The sequence below is a fragment of the Lissotriton vulgaris genome, chromosome 8 (genome assembly GCF_964263255.1).
Source record: "Lissotriton vulgaris chromosome 8, aLisVul1.2, whole genome shotgun sequence".
Taxonomy (NCBI): Eukaryota; Metazoa; Chordata; class Amphibia; order Caudata; family Salamandridae; genus Lissotriton; species Lissotriton vulgaris.
The window spans coordinates 481,447,831-481,466,576 of record NC_141696.1 but is presented as its reverse complement, the minus strand read 5'-3'; the positions used below and the strand labels follow the sequence as shown (position 1 = coordinate 481,466,576).

At 51.4% G+C, this 18,746-nt stretch overlaps 1 protein-coding gene across 1 annotated transcript in view; it reads right to left on the bottom strand.

Moving 5' to 3' along the window:
• LOC147697214 (E3 SUMO-protein ligase RanBP2-like) overlaps positions 1-18,746 on the bottom strand; it is a 485,030-nt gene that overhangs the window by 148,321 nt on the left and 317,963 nt on the right. The gene's annotated exons all lie outside the window — the stretch shown is intronic.

Sequence of the window (18,746 nt, the reverse complement as noted above, 5' to 3'; positions counted from 1 at the left end):
GACTATGTTTAGCACACAAGATGTTATTTGTTTTTGGCCGCTCAGAGACAGAGCAATCACAACAAAATAAACAATAGCGGCCTGACTGGGCGTTCGACATGGTAACATGGAGGATATTATATATATATATATATATATATATATATATATATGACATCAAGGCTTTGTTTATGCAGAGAAGTATTTTGCTGGCACTGAGAGGTTGGTCCTTGCCAGAATTCCAGCTCAGTTGATTACGGTCACCTCATGCGAGGGATTCTGTCTAACTCTACACCAAGACTGGCAGCTTACTGACAAACACCCACAGGTAATGGGAAGTTAGACCACTGACAGGGATTTGCCAGATCCACTCACCTTAGACATGACAGAGTAGAATGCGCTAGGTAGGAGTGCACTCTATTACAGTACTGGTATTCAAGCATATAGTTTTCTGTAAACAGCAACATTTTTGAATTTTTCATCTTTTTCACCATTCTCTTAATGCTAATCAAATTATTCTGATTCCTACTATCAATCATTGCAGGGTAAGTATTTTACTCAAGAATCACAATGCTTCAATAAATAGTGAAACATTTCATTGTGTATTTCTTTGGGTATGCACAAGTGGCAAAGCGAAAGAGCTCTAGATCCGTTACCACGATTTCCTTGGGGGAATCAGGGTAGTCATGTCCTGAGGTTGCACATCCATGTGTTACCCTGTAAGTTTAGGGGTACAGATGGTGCACAGAGAGCTAGCAGAACCATAGGCCAACATATCCTGCTGGGTACTTAGAATCAGTCTCGCACCAGTCCAACATTTAAGTTGTGCACCAAACCCACAGTTTTACTTGAGAAAGTATAAGTTGTACTACACTTACTGCATAGAACGAGAAGAGTGCAAAAACTAGTTTAAGGTGATCAAGACGCACAATTTATCCGCCTCTATGTCCCCATCACCTTGCCTTTTTCCTTCAGTTCCCAAGTAAATTACTACTCAGATGGGCAGTACTTCTATTCTAACAGTTGGTCGGAGTCAAGGGGTGAAGCCGTCTGATGATGCTGGTGGATCGAGTGCGGAATCCACCAAGACTTCAGATCCTACTGCAGAGCACGCATGTACCACCAGCAATAGTCCACAAGAAGGATGCAGGAACCCAAGAAGCTTTAGATCCGCTATCATTGAGACCCGGGTTGAAATTGGAAACCTCTGGATCACAACCCTGATGTCCTAGACTCATTGATGCGGAGAGATGGCTCTGAAGAGTGCCAAATCCGGAATGGCTCTGATGAAGGGTAGCCCTTTAGAAGGAGTCAGGTGTGACTTCCACATATTGATGGAAAAGCACCTGATGTCAACTAGTAGGCCATTGTCTGGAGGTGGTTTATGACTTTGAGGAGAGACCATCTTCAGCAACCAGTCGTCGAGTTATGGGAAGATAGCCTTCACAACCTCAGCAGAGGGCTGTGACCACTGTCATTCACTTTTGTGAACAAGTGAGGTGCACTGATAAGGCCAAAAGGGGGAACACCAAGGACTTAAAGTGCTCTTGGACTACTAAAATACAGACACTTGTAAAACTCCAAGACGGGGGTGTGGACATAGGCGCCCTCAAGTCCAACACCACCATCCAGTCTCCTGAATTCAGGGCAGGCAGAACTTGGGTTACAGCGAGCATTGTGAACGTGTCGTTCCTAAAGAAGATCAGAGGCCAAATATCTAGGATTGGGGAGAGGTCTCTGACTTTTTTCGGCACCAGAAAGTAATGGGAATAACAGCCAGTTTTTCCATCTCTGATGCTGGCATCTTCTCTATGGCTAAGCGAACAAGGGGGTGTGCAGTTCCTTGAAGGTTCAAAGGATGAACAAGATAGGGGAATTTTTTCTGTGCTCCAGTATGGATGGAGTACTCCATATAGGAGCAGATTCTTCAGGACCTTATGATGAAAACTACACAACTGGACGACTTGTTTCCAGAGTTTTTTCAATGTGATTGTGGTAATCAGTCATTAACCAGGTCACATAGGCAATATACTGCAACTTGACCTGGATAGGAAGTACCCAGATGGGGTGACTGTTGACCCCTCAAGGATCTGGCATACTGCAGCGCTTATTAGCGTCGCGGGCACGTACTGGAGTCCTCCATCAAGCCTACTTCGGCTCCGCTCTTACCTTGTATCTATTAAGGGGCAAGTGTGCTGAACCCATTTATAAAAAGCTCCTGGTTCCCCTTTTAGCGAACATCTTTTCTATGGCTCTCTCGGCCTAGACTGCCTGAACCCCCACTCCCACCCCTGTGATCCTCTAGATGTTGTGTGGTTAGTGGTAAATCCAAGGAAGTGTATTGAGTAACTATGATCCACAATCTGGAGCACCTATTGGTCAAATGTGATGCTCCTCCACCCAGGGAGAGGAAAGGTGATACGACCGGTCAGACGATAGCATGTTGCAGAGAGTGACAAAGTGTTTGGCGCGGGGGAGGCGCTGCAGGGAAGGGCGACAGGGGGTTGGGGGTTCGTTTTTCTTTTGTAGATTGTTGCCCCTATGGGTTTGGACATTGGCGGCCTGATCCCCTGCTTCTAGCACAAAAGAACTGAGAGGCCTATAATATTTAAGGCACATTTCGGCATTATCTCTGTTGATATTCCCCCAAAACTCTAGAAAGGGGCAACATTATTGGGGGAAACTGGTGCACCAAAAGAGCAATCCCAAAGGAGCATGCCACTGCCTTTAAACTGCTCTAAAGTTGAATGTGCCTGGTCTCCGAAGAGACTGGTCCTGTTGAAGGGCATATCGATCGACAACTGCAGGACATCACTGGAGAATCCCTTGGAACAAATCCAAGAGTGGCCATAAATCACCATGTACCTGGAGCCAACTGCTCTATCCGGACAGTCAGTTGTGTTTAGGCCCGATCAAATTGATTACTTGTCCAACTTGAATAAGGCACTGGAGTCTTGTGTTTACAACATATGGGACTGTGGTCAAAATATCTGCCACTGTGTCCCATAACGAGTGAGTGTATCACGTGGTATTAACAGACCTGAGGCATGGCTGGCTGAATAGAATATTCTTTTGGGGAATACTTCAATGCATTTCAGCTTTGTCTGGCTGGGTAGTCAGAAATGCATTGGATTTCAACAGCTGGTTGAGGCCAGTACCACCTATACTTTCTGGTGATAGGTGGTTGAGGAGGAAGGCAGGGTAACCCGAAGCAGTCCTGTGTTGCCTTGAAATCGGCCAATTGACTAGATGACAAGTTCCTGGTTTTGCCCAGGTGCCCAACAGGGTGTCCGTAAGGGCTTCATTGAATGGCAACAGAAGCTCCTAGTTAATTTGTGCGGGATGAAGCACTTTCGTCGTTAGTTTTTACCTGTGAAGTCCAAGACTTCTGCCACCTTCCTTCTTACTGTGTTAAAGGATTCAGAATCTTCTGTAGCTACATTTGGGAGAGGCAAGTGGAGGCCAGTCTCAGGGAGGTATAAAGGCCACTGGTGTCCTGCAAATCCATTAAAAAGTTCTGGTCATGGTAAACATTACTATAATCATCACTGTCGTCTCCAAATTTATGTTGGTGTTGAGGAAATGATTCAGGGTTAGAATGAGAATAGAGGTGAAGTCAGTGGTGGTCGCACTGGCTTAGTCTCCAAGTCAGAAAGGCAATCAGCTCTCCTTCCAGCTTCAGTGCCGCCATTTACACTTAGGGCCACAATGGTGTAAAAAGCACTGGTGTCTAACGGGGTGACGATGGGGCAAAAGGCAAAGTTGGCCTCAGAGGCAGAATCACCAGCAGTAGAGGTCACCTCAGAAACAGGACCAAAAGACGTGCCAAATTCATCCAATTGGGCCAGAACATTTGGTTTATAGCAACTTTAAATTCTCGCAGCTGTTCTGGCATCACTGCAGTGCTTGGAAAATGTGGTCGGAAAGGAATGAAGGTTGAAATCAGTTTCAGGGTCAGAGATAGACTATGTGGCCTTGCAGTATCTGTGGCATCTCACTACTTCAAGTGATGAGTGGTGGGACGTGAGAGAGCAGTTTTTGAAATTTGTGTTTTTTTTCTCCTCTCTTTGGACTTACTAGAAGATCTCGATTTTGCGGACAACTAATAGCAAAATCGGCCCTGGGAACAGAAGTGCATTCGTCCCCTTGACTGCAAATGGGCCTTTCGACCTCAGTCGGTCTTCTGCAATGTACATCTTGGCTTCGCGTTCACAGATGGGTTTGGAGGTTCATCTTGGTGCAACTATTACATGTTGCTGAATAGTGCTTGGAGCCCAGACACCAGAAATAGAACTCATATGGGTCTGTCATTGACATCTGTTTGTGGCAGTTTAAAAGACTTGAAGGAACAATCTGGACCAATGCTGGAAGGTGCAGAAATAAAAGAACTGACATCCACATGCAGAGATGTTGCAGATATAGTTGCCTCAACGTCACATTTGGGGTGGACGTACGAGTTACTTACCTTCAGTAACGATGTATCTGGTAGAGACGATTTTAGCCGCAGATTCCTTGAAGTAGAATTATCCCCAGGCGTGAGACTGGACCTGGAAAACTTTTTGCCACAGCATCCCGGCGCGCCGGGGTGACGGCACCACGGGACTCCGCCCTGACGTCCTTCACGTCAGCGAGGATATACAAGTCCCACCCCGGCGCGCCTACGTCACTTTTCCATGTCACAACGCGGAGCCATCACTAACAAAAAAACTGTGAGAATACCGGAGCAGTGTGCGAAAAAAGCCCCACTAAACAGAAGGGAAAGAAACAATGGTGAGGAACAGAACCATCCAGAATAGAGCCAGGTACTGAGGCACTAAGATCTGGAATGAAAGAACAGGGCACAGCTACTGGAAAGCAATCCTGCAAACAAATACAACAGCCTCCACGGGGCAGAAGCATTTGAAAAAAACACAGCAGACCAAGAAGTCCGCAGCCGCCACCTGGAAAGAAAGGGACACCAAGGTCAGAACGGAGAGGAATGACCATTCAACCTCAGACAACACCAGCAGGGAGAAAATCTCCTGAACGTCAAAGTCAAGACCAGCCAAGGGACCTCAACCCCAAGGACTGCCAAAGGCAGAAGTGCAAGCAACAAAGGAAAGAAGAAACACGAGCGAACCCCACACGGGAGATCAGGGTGCAGGGGCGCAGTAGTGCCTATAAAATCAAGAATGGAACAACAACAGGGCGAGCATCCCCGAAGGAGAGAGTAAGAAAGACACTCGCAAAAGTCAACCACCCGGAGGCAGGCCAGTGCAGAAGACCCAGAGGGCCCTCGCAGAACGGGGAGGTAGGGCGGGTCGTGAAGGAATCTGCGCCTAGAATCGTCTCTACCAGATACATCGTTACCGAAGGTAAGTAACTCGGCGCCAGGCTTCTAGTCCGAGGCCCTTGGCCGTGGACCAGAAGATCCGGCGGGCGCCTCTGGGTGCCAACCAGCAACCAGCCAGAAAACCAAGTAGGACGAACCAAGTCGTCAACACAGGAAAATAACCCTTCTGGACACCAGACAGAGGATCAGGTCAAACAGCAGACTAAAGGCAAAAACACTGCAGCACAACGCCGCAGCTGCCCAAGAAAACGCACCAGCGGCATACAGGAACACCAGGAATGGCAAGGAATCCGCAAGTGAAAGTCCACACCTTCCCAGTATAAGACAGGGCTATCCAATTGATACAAATACCCCACGTAGGGTAGGACACAGCCCAAGAAGTATGGGAACCGCTCTTAGGGAAGAAATCCTGCATCAGAGAACAAATTAGAAACATTGCGACAAAAACCACAGAAGACTTAGTACGTAGCCAAAAAGAACACTCTTTGCCAAAAGGGGCTGAACCAGCAGCCAACTGAAGAGATATGCCAACTCAGGGCCGGGAGGGCACAGTATCCCTTCACAGAAAGTGTAACGTTCACCCATACACCAGATTCCAGCAGCAGCGGGATAACAACTCCCACTAAGACCCGGAGGATCAACAAAACCACCTACTGAGGAGGAGGAGGATGGAGCCCCGCAAGAACACGTTGAATGGAGGACCGCGTCAAAGGGTAGATAAGTTCCCTGATATTTTCAGGAAAGACAGCATCATGCAGCCAGGCATGGCGACGTAGAACCACAGAAGTGGCCATATCATGGCCTAGAGCATCTGCAACATCCAAGGCCGCACAAAGAATAAATGCGGCCAACTCCCTACCATCCAACACATGGCTCTGTAGGTCAGCATGGGCACCCTTATGAGAGGCATGAGAACGAAAGGACGCCACAGAGTCCCACAGGCTGGAATAGCCCTGGTCAATACACACAAGCCAACTCCCTACCATCCAACACATGGCTCCGTAGGTCAGCATGGGCACCCTCAAGAGAGACATGAGAATGAAGGGACGCCACAGAGTCCCACAGGCTGGAAGTACACCTGGTCAATACACACAAAGTGTTAAGCGCCCGCAAGGCAGCGCTAGAAGAGGCAAAGACATTATGCCCCCATGAATCCAACCACTGGGCCTCCCGAGACGGAGGAAACAACACTACAGGCAAACACGGAAAGGCATTCCGCAGAAGAGAGCCTTGAGTAGTAGAGTGGAAAGAAAGACAAACAGGGTCCTGGGGAGCAGGGCGGTGACGATCACCCGTGGCAGGGCGCCCCCAAGCCCCCATAAGAGAATTGTGGAGTGACGCTTCAAAGGGAAGGAACAACTCCGATCCACCAGTGCCCTGGTGGAGAACTTCCAAAAGGTTGTCTGTAGGAAACTGAGTGACAGGCTCACCCATCCACAGAATACCAGTGGCTGTGGACATGGCCTGAACAAAGGCAACACTAGCCTCTGTAAGGCACCGCAGAGGAAAAAGTAATTCCTCGAGGGGAAAGGCCGCAGTTTGAGCCGCCCGTCACCATGTCCAGGGGGAAGCGGCCAGTGGGAGATCCACAGATGGATGAGGAACCTGAGGAGTCCCTGAAGGGGGAGAGGCAGGGGAGAAAGCCATCCGCGAGCCACGGAAAGAAGGGTTCGAGGATTTAGGCAGGGGGGACGGCGAGGAGCCCACCCTGGAATATGCCGGTGAAAAAGCAGCAATACGGCGCCCTGTCTCTGGGGAAGAACACACCAGCAGATGGTCAACCTCTGTAGAAGAAGGGACCTCAGTGGACGAAAACAGAACCCGACGCCGGAGAGGCTCCGTGGAGTCCGTCTACGACGCCTGATCGGTATCAATCGGCGCTGGAGTGGGCGCCAGCCCGACTCCTGCCACCAGTGCTCACCATGAGGATGGGCCGGGATCGACGCCAGAACGGCGAGGGAGCGGCGCCGAAAGGCACCGGCTCGGCCTCAGACGGGGCAGCAGCCCGCACCGAGTAGGACTCAGAAAAGTACCCCAAGACCCAGTCTCCACCGGAGAGGAAGGCCCCTGGCGCCAAAACAGCGCCAGCTCGACCTCTGGTGAGGCAGCTGCCTGCTCAGAGGACCAAGGGGGACTCGGGGGCAAGCCCGGAGTCCCAGCGGTTTCCTGCAATGCCACAGGGAGCCCCATAGGGCTTTGCGGCGAGGCAGGGACGACAGGCGCCAAAGAGGGGAGCCCCGAAGGACAGCACCTCGAGGACACCACCCTCCTATGACCTGGAGCCGGGAGTTCTGTCGCCGCTGCCGGAGCCGCCGGCAACTCCATGGAAGACCCCGGGCGAGGTAAGGGATCCGCGGACGTCTCAGGAGGTGGAGGAAGGGAAAAATAAGCCAAATAAGCCTGCAGTGCAGCCGCTTGGGCTGTCATTTGGGCCCTAGTTGCCTCTACGCCGGGAAAAGGCGGGTAGGTAGGCGACAGGCGGGGGCGCATGTCCTGGGGGGAGCAGGCGCCCACCGCAAATGGAGGACAAGGCCTCGGAGATAAGCTGAAGGACCTACCAGCTGGCGAGCCACGCCCTTGGGGCCGCGGCGAAAGACGATGTCCAGCAGTTCCTTGCTTCCGAGGTAGGGGACGGACGCTGAGAATGCACCGACCTGGACAAGCACGCCGACAGCAACTTCATCCAGCGTTCCCGCCGTGACTTAGGCTTAAGGTGCTGGCAGGCGTCGCAGCTCTCCAAGTGGTGGTCTCCCAGGCACCACATGCAAATTGGGTGAGGGTCCGTCGCTGACATGGGACGCGCACAGGAGATACACGTCTTAAAGCCCGAAGGCATTCGCACACTGTTCCACTTAACGCCAAAGCGTTCAATAGACTAGAAGGCCCGAAAACAGGCCAAGACACAATCTGGATGAGCGTTGCACGCAGAAAAGAGAAAAAATGATGTAGGTGCGCCGGGGTGGGACTTATGTATCGTCGCTGACGTCACAGATGCGGAGGACGTCAGGGCGGAGTCACGTGGTGCCGTCCCCCCAGCGTGTAGGGATGCTGTGGCAAAATGTTTTCCGGGTCCAGTCTCATGCCTGGGGATAATTCTACGTTAAGGAATCTGCTGCTAGTAGTTTCTAACAGATAGGCCAGACACAGAGTTACACAATGCCACTTACTGGTGTGCGGGACAGTTGATATGAAAACCTTTCAGATCTAGTCTGGCCCTGGAGAAATTCAGAAGGTGAGGCTCTGCGCAGGAAACTCTTTCAGAAATTTGCATATCTTCACAAAGTAGGCACAAAAAAAATCTGTTCCTCATTCCAAGAGATAAGGCAATTTCGGTCTGATGCCGTAAAGCAGGATGGTATTGACCCTTACCAACTGCACAAGGCAACTGAAACCACACCACACTTGGCCTTGCTTGTTTGCAAAACATTCTAAATGTTTAGTTCTGAATAAAAATTGATGGCTTGAGATGCTACTCATTCAGGATGTCTTTATTCAAGGGTGATTACTCTTTCAGGATCAGCCCCAATACTGACCTGTAACTCAGCCAGATGACCATTTCCACCCGACAATAAATGTTGTCAGGCTCCTTAGTTGTCGCAGGGAAACATCTATCTATATCTATACGAGTTAGCTTGACATGTTGCTACTCCTGCTAGAGGTCACTCCCCTGCTACCAGTGAGGGATTTAAAGCCTGGCACTCGGGAGGTCGATGACTACGTCAGAAAAGAAGATGGCACCACTTGGTTTTTTGAGAGAAGTTTCTTCAAGGTCCAAGCAAGAAAAGGAGTATTCAAGCATCCACGAAGGAAGTTGTAGGGTTGGCTAGCAGTCACATTGGGTTACAGTAAGCAGTTTTGAGCTGAGAGTCACAAAAAAGACTTCAGATGCTCTAAAATGAAATTGTGAAGGGCCTGGTTTAGGCACACTAAAACATTGCCTGGTATCTTGATATAATGTAACACAGTAATGTCTATTTGAAAATCTGTTGGATGCACTCACATGACAAGACGAAATTTCAAAAGTGTTGGACCTTTCACGTGCCACAAGTGCATTCCTGTCATCAGTCACTGTGGACAATATCAAGGAGTATCTCCTGAAACATTACACAGTCCAGACGCAGTTGCCATTCGTGGTCCCCGACTGAGTTCGTCCACCAAGGCATTTAAAGGTCCCGCCAGGTGGTTTATAACCAGGACATGCCCTGGCGACTCAGCCATTTACAGAGGCACAGGGCATCCTGGCATAGGATTCAGAACCCCACCTTCTTGTTGCAGTATCGTATGGTGGTGGTGTTATCCGTGAGCACCTAGATTAGCCTCCCTTTAATGGATGGCAGAAATGACCCACAACTCCAACAGACTGATGTGGAGGCAGGTCTTTGGCGGAGACCAGAGTCCTCTGATTGCTGTTGGGTTGGGAGGTCATCTGGGAGAAGTGGCAAAGTATCAGTGTCCACTGTCAGCTCTGGGTGGAGTAGGGAACGGGATCTGCTGCTGGTCTATTTGCTGTTAAGCAACCACCATTACAGGTCCTTTATAGTCTCTTTCAAAACCTGGATGGAAACTATTAAGGTCTTTAGGTGCTGAGCCCACTGAGACTTAAGATTCCACTGCAGTGAGTGAGCCATCTGACACAGTCCACTAGCAAGAGGGCAAGAAGTCTCAGAGCCACTCTCACTGAGACTCCGGCCAAAGCCTGAAACATTGGGTTCGCAACTTAATGTTCTTGACTTGTTGATCTGTAGGGAAGACTCAAATTTGCTCCATATCGAGAACTGCTCAGATTAACAAAAGCCTCTTACTTCGGCACATTGATCGAGAACCCCAAAGATGTCAAGAGGTTCGCAGTCATCTGAAGATGGTCAATAACTACCTGTGGCGAATCTGCCTTCTTCAGCTGGTTATCAAGGTAGGGCAAGCCTGGCATCCCCAACCTTCAATGATGTGCTGCAACTGCAGCCATCACCTTCGTGAACACCTGAGGGGCACTGGTAAAGCCGAAGGGGAGGTCAGAAATATGGAAAAGCTCTTTCCCTACCCGTGGGACTCTAGGATGAGAATGCAAAAAGAGGCATCCTGCAGGTCCACCATAACCACCCAGTCTTCGGAAGCCTGTGGTAAAGAACTTGGGCGAATGAGTGCATCCTGAAATGGTCCTTTTTCAGGAAGAAATTGAGAGGCCAAAGGTTTAAAATCGGACAGAGGCCTCTGTCCTTAGGTGGCATAAACAAAACAAAAACAACACACAAAATGGACAAATGGTCCTCTGACTGCTGGAATGTGCAACAGGTCTGAAAGGAACCTTAGGGTAAGCATAGCAGGGCTATTTTGAGCACACACCAGTTGGATGTAATGCTCTGCCACCTGTGGAGGTAATACTTTATCCTGCCTCAAAAAGTATGCTCGTGTGCCTACGAGCGCAAGATAAAATGTTTTTTCTTGCATGGCATTGGGAAGGAACAGAGCACTGCCCAGCAGCGGCTGGATATTGGTCAGTCGGATCCCCGTCTCTGGACCCAAAAGGACAGAGGGGCTCTGTTGCTGTGAAGAAGGACCTTGCATTTACTTTGCCCCAAGCCCCTTTCTATGCCTAAAGAGGGGCTAAGCTGTTGCCCATACTGCTGCATGTCCGCAGAAGAGTAGAGAGCGTGCACTGTAGCCCAGATTTCCTTGAAGTGCTTCAAGGCAGTCTGCCTTATCTCAGAAAAGACAGGTGCCACTAAATAGCATGTCCATCAGTGATGCCCGAATGTCACTCAAGAAGCAGTTCATCTCATCAATGAGTGGCACAGAAAGCCCACGCTGGTACTGACTGCCCTGCCCAAGCAGTCAGTGGTGTGCAGCCCAGAACAGATGATGTACTTTGCTGCGTCTTGAATATCTTGGATAATCCGTGCAAGGTTGGGAGAAAATGTGGCATTACAGTCAGAACTGCTGCCTTTAGAACTGGGGAACCTGGTGTCAACTCAACATCCTGTGATTCTGGTCAAATCATTTAATTCCCTTGACTCAAAATAAATAAATGAACTTGTGTAACGTAAATGGTGCTATGTGTGTGCTCCAATGACCTTGGTCAGAGCTTGAAGTGTATAAAACTGTAAACAAAGTAATAATATAGAGTTCTTCAGGGTCTGTCAGCAAGATCTCACTGATCATATCCCAAAACGCATGGGAGCATCATCCAAGGAGGCTTCTGGCCTTCACGGAGCACAGAGCGAGACTAGCTGAGGAATATAACCTCTTCCCAAATGCCTCCATATGTTTTATCTCTCATAAGGAGGCATTGTAGGAAATGAGTTAGAGAAGAGCCTACTCCTAGGCACCTGGAACGCCAAGCTTTCAGGTTGGCGGACAAGAGCTAGATTTGGCCCAGCTACCATCAGTGTGTCTGTCAGGGCTTCATTAAAAGGGAGACGTGGTTCTGTGGCAACCTGCCTGCGTTGTAGGACTTTTGTCAGGACATTAGTCTTTACTTTTACAGACGGAAGTTGCAGGTAAAAAACTTCAGCAGGCCGTCTAATCACCACAGCAAAAGAAGGCGGTTCCTCTGTGGAGAGGCTAGGGGGAGATTTCAACCCAGGATCAGGAGCAGAGTTAACCCACTAGTGTCTGAAGGTCCATGAAAAGATTGTCACCCTCATAAATGTGGAATGTGAAATTCCTTTCATCTTTATCACTATATAGAGTCTGTTCAGAATCTGAAGCAAAAGGAAAGAGGTGCATTCAATGCAAAGTCAGAGTTCTATCAGAATCAGGTAGGACTGGCTGCGTCAAAGGTTGTGGAGTGCAAGACTTTCAGCTGTGTCATGCTGGGTTCACTTGATGTGCCCCTCCAGGTCACATGACAGGTCCAGCACTTCATGTATTCAGGTACAGGCCTAGGCCTCTCTGCACACACGCAGATTATTGTGACAATATAGTCAATTTTAGAAGTCAGTATACCAGATTAACATACAGCTGGGCAGTCAGGGCAGGCAAACATGCCCATATAACATGCATAGAACATTTACGTCCCAACACTTGAACAATGGCATCAAAGAGCCAAGGACTGTATATGCCTGCTTCTGTTTCAAAATCAACATTAGCTCCACCAAAACGCACAAGTTACTACTTGTGTAACGATATATCTGTAAGAGACATTAGTTAGTGATAGATTCCTTACCTTAGAATATCCCCAGGCGTCAGACTGGATCCGGAAACTTTTGAGTAGCAGTACCCTTGCGCGTCGGTAGGCGTCGTCTGCGGCTCCGCGTCCATCATGGCGCCGTGATGACGTCGTCGGAGTACTTAGACGTCAGTTCTTAGACACAGCTTTTCCGCGCCAGAAACGTAGAGCTATGCTAAAAACCAACACTGGTGCCTTGAAACTAGGGCCCTGAAAGGATATCGGTTCGCAGAACGGGGAGGATGGGTGGGTCGGTAAGGAATCTATCACTAACTAATGTCTCTTACATATATATCGTTACACAAGTAGTAACTTGTGCATCTGAAAGAGACACGTTAGTGATAGATTCCTTACCTTAGAATAGATACCCCAGCAATACCAACCCCGGTGGTGGGTCTGCGAACCAATAATCACACCAGAAAGTCCTGGAGGACGCTACGGCCAAAGAAGCCACCCCTCCGGACTTGGCTGTTCAGGCAATAGTGTCTTGCAAACGTGTGCAGCGAGGCCCACGTAGCTGCCTGGCAAATGTCCTGCAAGGGCACACCTCGGCCCAAGGCAGTTGCAGTCGCTGTGGCTCGAGTGGAATGAGCCCTCAGCCCAACAGGGGGTTCCTTCTTTGCCAAGGAGTAACACACCTGGATACACAAGACGATCCACCGCGAGATGGTCCACTTGTGCACCGCTTTCCACTTCTTAGCGCCCACGTAACCAACAAAGAGTCGGTCATCCACCCGGAACTGGCGTGTGCGATCCAGATAGAATGAGAGCGCACGTTTTGGGTCCAGACGGTGGAGCCTCTTTTCCTCTCTCGAGGGATGCGGAGGCAGAAAGCAGGTGGGCAAGGTGATGGATTGCCCAATGTGGAAGGCCGTGACTACCTTGGGTAGCAAAGAGGGCCTTGTCCGCAACACAACCTTGTCAGATGGACTGAAAGGAAATGAGGTTTACAGGATAGAGCCTGGAGCTCACTCACTTTCCTGGCAGAGGTGATGGCTACCAGGAAGGCAGTCTTCAAAGTAAGAAGGCGAAAAAGACAGTTGTGGAGCGGCTCAAAGGGAGCGCACATCAGAAATGTAAGAACCAAGTTCAAGTCTTACTGAGGCATCACAAAGGGAACAGGTGGAAACGTGTGTGTGTGATGCCTTTCAGGAATCGATTTACAACAGAGGACTTGAACAAAGATGGTTGATCAGGCAGCCTTAAGAAGGCTGAAAGGGCAGAAAGATAGCCCTTGATAGTGCCCAGAGCAGAGCCCTGCTGGGCAAGAGAAGGAAGGAAGAGAAGAACCTCAGAAAGAGGGGCAGAGAGAGGATCCACAGCCTTTGCTGTGCACCATGCCACAAATCTGTTCCACCTGCAGGCGTATACCGACTTTGTGGAGGGATGCCTGGCTGCCAGAATGATGTTACAGACTTCAGGAGGCAAGTCAAATGGCCTCAACTGTCGCCGCTCAATCTCCAAGCATGGACGTGGAGACTGGACAGGTTCAGGTGGAGACTGGACAGGTTCGTGTGGAGGACCTTTCCCTGTGGTTGAGACAGAAGGTCCTCCTGAAGAGGCAGACGAACCGGGGGATCGACTGACATACTGAGTAGCTCGGGATACCAGTACCTTCGTGCCCAGTCCGGAGCCACAAGGATGACTTGTGCCCGGTCGCGCCTGATCTTCTTCAGCACTCTGGGCAGAAGTGGGAAAGGCGTACAACAGACCGCAACTCCACTCGCGACGAAAAGCGTCTCCGAGCGAGTGCCGCCTTGGAAATTCCAACGCGCAGAACTGATGACATTGTGCGTTCTCTTTGGTGGCGAATAGATCTAACCAAGGCTCTCCCCACTGCAGAAAGAGACCTTGCGCCACGTCCGAGTTCAGACGCCATTCGTGATCCATCATGCACCGGCGGCTGAGTTAGTCCGCCCTGGCGTTCAGAGAACCTGCCAGGTGTTGAACCACCAGAGTCACGCCCTGATGTTCCAGCCATTGCCAGAGGCGCAGAGCCTCCTGGCATAGGGTCCACGACTCCACCCCGCCGTGTTTGTTGCGGTACCACATGGTGGTGGTGTTGTCCGTGAACACCTGCACTACACTCCCTCGGCCTTAAGTGCTAGACGAATCGTCCGCAGCTCTAAAATGTTGATATGGAGCCGGGACTCCGCCGGAGACCAGAGGCCTCTGATCTCCGCCTCTCCCATGTGGCCTCCCCAGACCTGGAGGGACGTGTCCGTCACAACTACGTGCTCCAGTTGGGGAAGGGAGAGGGATCTGCCGCTGACCCAATCGCGGTCTGTGAGCCACCACTGCAGCTGTCTCGCAGTGCCCTCCGAGATCAGGACATGGTCGGACAGGTTGCCCTGATGCTGGGCCCACTGAAACTTCAGGTCCCACTGCAGAGCCCGCATCCGCCAACGGGCGTGATGCACCAGAAGGATGCAGGAAGCCATCAGCCCCAGAAGCCGCAGCGTCAACCTGACCGAAACCCGGGATAAAGGCTGGAAGATTGGAATCAGAGCCTGTATATCCCGAACCCACTGTTCGGGTGGGTAAACCCGAAACTGCGCTGAGTCGAGAACTGCTCCGATGAAAAGGAGCTTCTGAGAGGGGCACAGGTGTGACTTCGGCACATTGATGGAGAACCCCAGCTGGTGCAAGAGGTCTGCCGTTGTTTGGAGGAGGTGGCTGACGACTGTCTGGGGCGAGCCCGCCTTCAACAACCAGTCGTCGAGGTAAGGGAAGACTGAAATCCCTAACCTGCGCAGATGAGCTGCGACCACCGCCATCACCTTCGTGAACACCCGTGGGGCGCTGGTAAGGCCGAAGGAGAGCACGGCAAACTGAAAGTGCTCGTGGCCTACCGTGAACCGCAGGTAACGATGGTGGGCCGGCAGGACGGGGATGTGGAAATAAGCGTACTGCAAGTCCAAAACTACCATCCAGTCTCCTGGGTCCAGGGCAGCTAAGACCTGAGCCAGAGTCAGCATCTTGAACTTCTCCTTCCGGAGGAAGCCGTTGATGTTCCGTAGGTCCAAGATAGGGCGTAGGCCCCCTTTGCCCTTCTTGGGTACCAGAAAGTAGTGGGAGTAGCAACCACGTCCTACTTCTGGCCCAGGAACGCGCTCGATGGCCCCCTTGGTCAAGAGGGCCGAAACTTCCTCCTGCAGAAACCGCAAGTGATCCCCCGATACACGGTGGTGTTGCGGTGGCATGGCTTGAGGGGTCATCTCGAAGGGGAGGGAGTAGCCCCTCCGGACGATCTGCAGCACCCACCTGTCCGAAGTGACAGTGCGCCAGTGAGAGTGGTGATGGCGAACCCTGCCCCCCACTGGCGACACATGGGCCGAGAAGCACGGACTAGGAGGGTTTAGAGGCGGATGCTGCGGGCGAAGGTGTGGACTGGCCTCGCCGTTGTCCACGACCGCCTCCACTGCGATTTCCACGGCCGCCACCGCGCTGGAAGTTAGTCTGCGGCGAGTGGCTGGCAGCACGTGTGGGGACGCCCCTTCCTTGGCTGCGAAAGGCACCCGATTGCTGGCGCGGGGCCCTGGAGTCCTTAAAGCGCTCAAGCGCATGGTCTGCCTTGTCGCCAAAAAGGCGACGGCCATCAAACGGCATGTCCATCAGAGTGTTTTGGACATCTGCCGAAAAGTTGGCGGACCTAAACCAGGCGTGGCGTCTAACCGCCACCGTCGTTGCCATCGCTCTACCTAGTGAGTCGGTGGTATCCAGCCCACACCGGATAGATTATTTGGCTGCATCCTGACCCTCCACAAGGGCTTGGCAGAGTTTGGCCCGTACCTCCAACGGACACTCTGGCAGCACTTCCGCAACCGTCTCCCACAGAGAGTGGGTGTAGCGGCCCAAGGGGCATGCGGTGTGTGAGGACCGCAGTCCCAAACTCTTTCCATAACTCCATACCTCTTGGATTCCCGATCAGGCAGAGCCAACGGGAATGCGGTCTGGGAATTGGAGGCCTGGATGACCAGACTCTCGGGGTGGGGTGGGTGGACAGGAAACATGGGTCGCCCGGGGCCAGGCGGTGGCGTCTGGCCACGTTCCTATCTACGGGCGAACCCATAGCGGGCCTGTACCAAGTGCCCAAAACCACGTCGGTCAAGGCCTCATTAAAGGGCAGCAGAGGCTCGGCCGAGCTTGACTGCGGTTTAAGGACCTCAGTGAGAAGGTTAGTCCTCACGGCCGCGACGGGGAGCTCAAGGCCCAAGGCCTTGGCAGCCCTCATCAACACCACACTATAGGTTGCCCCCTCCTCCGAGGCCACGGTAGGAGGGGAGACAAAACCAGTGTCTGGAGAGGTGTCAGTTCCCCTGTCCAGTCCTCTTGAGACTGACACGCTTGGGTCAGAGGGTCCTCAGACCCCTCCCAATCCTCCTCATCACCCATCTCCTGATACTCAGGGGTTTCAATCAATGGGGCTGACTCATAGAAGTGAAAATCTCCAAACGCTGTCGAAAGCGGCGTCCAGCGGCCCCGTTCCGACGTTGGAGCCAGTGCGAGGGAGGCATCGGGGGCGGCGCCGGAGGCGACACCTGACGGACCGACGCCGGGGGGGTCGTAAGGTCCACCGTAGACTATCTAGGGGCCCCAGACGGGTCTGCTGGGCCCGTAGGCGCCGCGGAGCCCGTCGGAGGAGAAAGGGACCTCATGGCCATGAGGAAGCGCTCGATCTCCTCCGGTGTCGCGTCTCGCCCAGGGACCGGCGGGTGTGGAGCAGGACGCGACGCCCGCGAGCCCCCGAAGGAGCCGCGTGGGCGGTGTCACCCGAACCCCCAGCCGCATCGCGCGAGCATCAGGGTGGGGAGTCAGAAGAGCGATGACGCCTCTTCGACTTCTTGTGCTTCTTACCTGACGACCCGGAGGAGTGGTGCCGACTCTTGGAACTGTGGTGGCTCCGAGCCCGCGACCTGTCCCTCGACCTCCCGTGGGACCGGGACCTCTCACGGCGCGGGACCGATTGCCGGAGTTAGAGTCGCCTGCGGGACCGCTCCCACCTGGCTTTCGAAGAGAGGGCCTGACAGTCGGAGCAGGCCTTGTCGTCGTGGTCGACGCCTAGACAAGTTAGGCACAGGTGGTGAGGATCCGTGACCGACATCGTGCGGTCGCAATCCTCGCAGTGCTTGAAACCAGGCATCCCTACGGCACCGATCGGAGTCGTGAAGACTCCGAGAAATGATCAAAAAGATCCAAAAAAGTTATTCAAAAATTGACTAAGAGTTACTGCTTTTTCCAGATCTGCGCTTGCTGGTGCGGAAAAAAGAAGAACTGACGTCAGCACGAGGAGGCAGCGTCTAAGTACTCCAATGACGTCATCACGGCGCCCACAACGACGGATGCGGAGCCGCAGACGACGCCTACCGACGCGCAAGGGTACGGTTACGCAAAAGTTTCCGGATCCAGTCTGACGCCTGGGGATATTCTAAGGTAAGGAATCTATCACTAACGTGTCTCTTTCAGATAGGGCAATATTACAAGAAAAAAACAATAGCAAGGAGCCTTATGGTTCAACCCAATAAAGAGCTTCCAGCACTTTTACCACACCACTAGCATCTCCCTACTCTATAACTGCGCATTTGGAAGGTTCCTTCTAAAATCATGCTGTAAGAAAAACATTTAAGACTGCAGCATGGCCATTGGTGAGGGCTGAGAGCAGTTTCACAGCATATCAGAGACGATTCTGAGAGATACACAGTAAGAGTAAGATTCAGAACTGGTACATGGTTCAAATTAAGTCATACTTCATTAAACAAGAGAAAGAGTTCAGTGTCAGAAATTAACAGGCGGAGAATCAATACGTGGGTAAAGCACAACCAGCAAAAATGACACAGAATTATTTTATCTACGCATCAAACATTTAACTATACCGTAACTATGCTGTAACTTACCTTCACTATTAGCTAGTCATTGCTTGGAGCTGTATATGCTATTCTCTACATGTTGTTTCCTACAAGTACTGTACAAGACCCAATAAATGACTGAATTCGAAACTTGAATAATAAGGAGAGCTTCCATTCAGATCTCAAAATTGTGGTAGCAAGTTTCAAGGTAGCTTTGGCATTACTAAGTCTTTCTTGACACCCCAGTTTCAGAGCCCCAGAAGTCCTACGACATGAATGTGAAAGTCCTGCAGGGATAATGGCAAAGAATGAACCTTCGATGACCCCGCCCCCAACCACCCAGAACGCCACCCCCACCCCACGGGTTGCAACTCCGAAAATAAATCATTGTTCAGTCAGTACTTTTCTTATTAAAAGGGAAAAG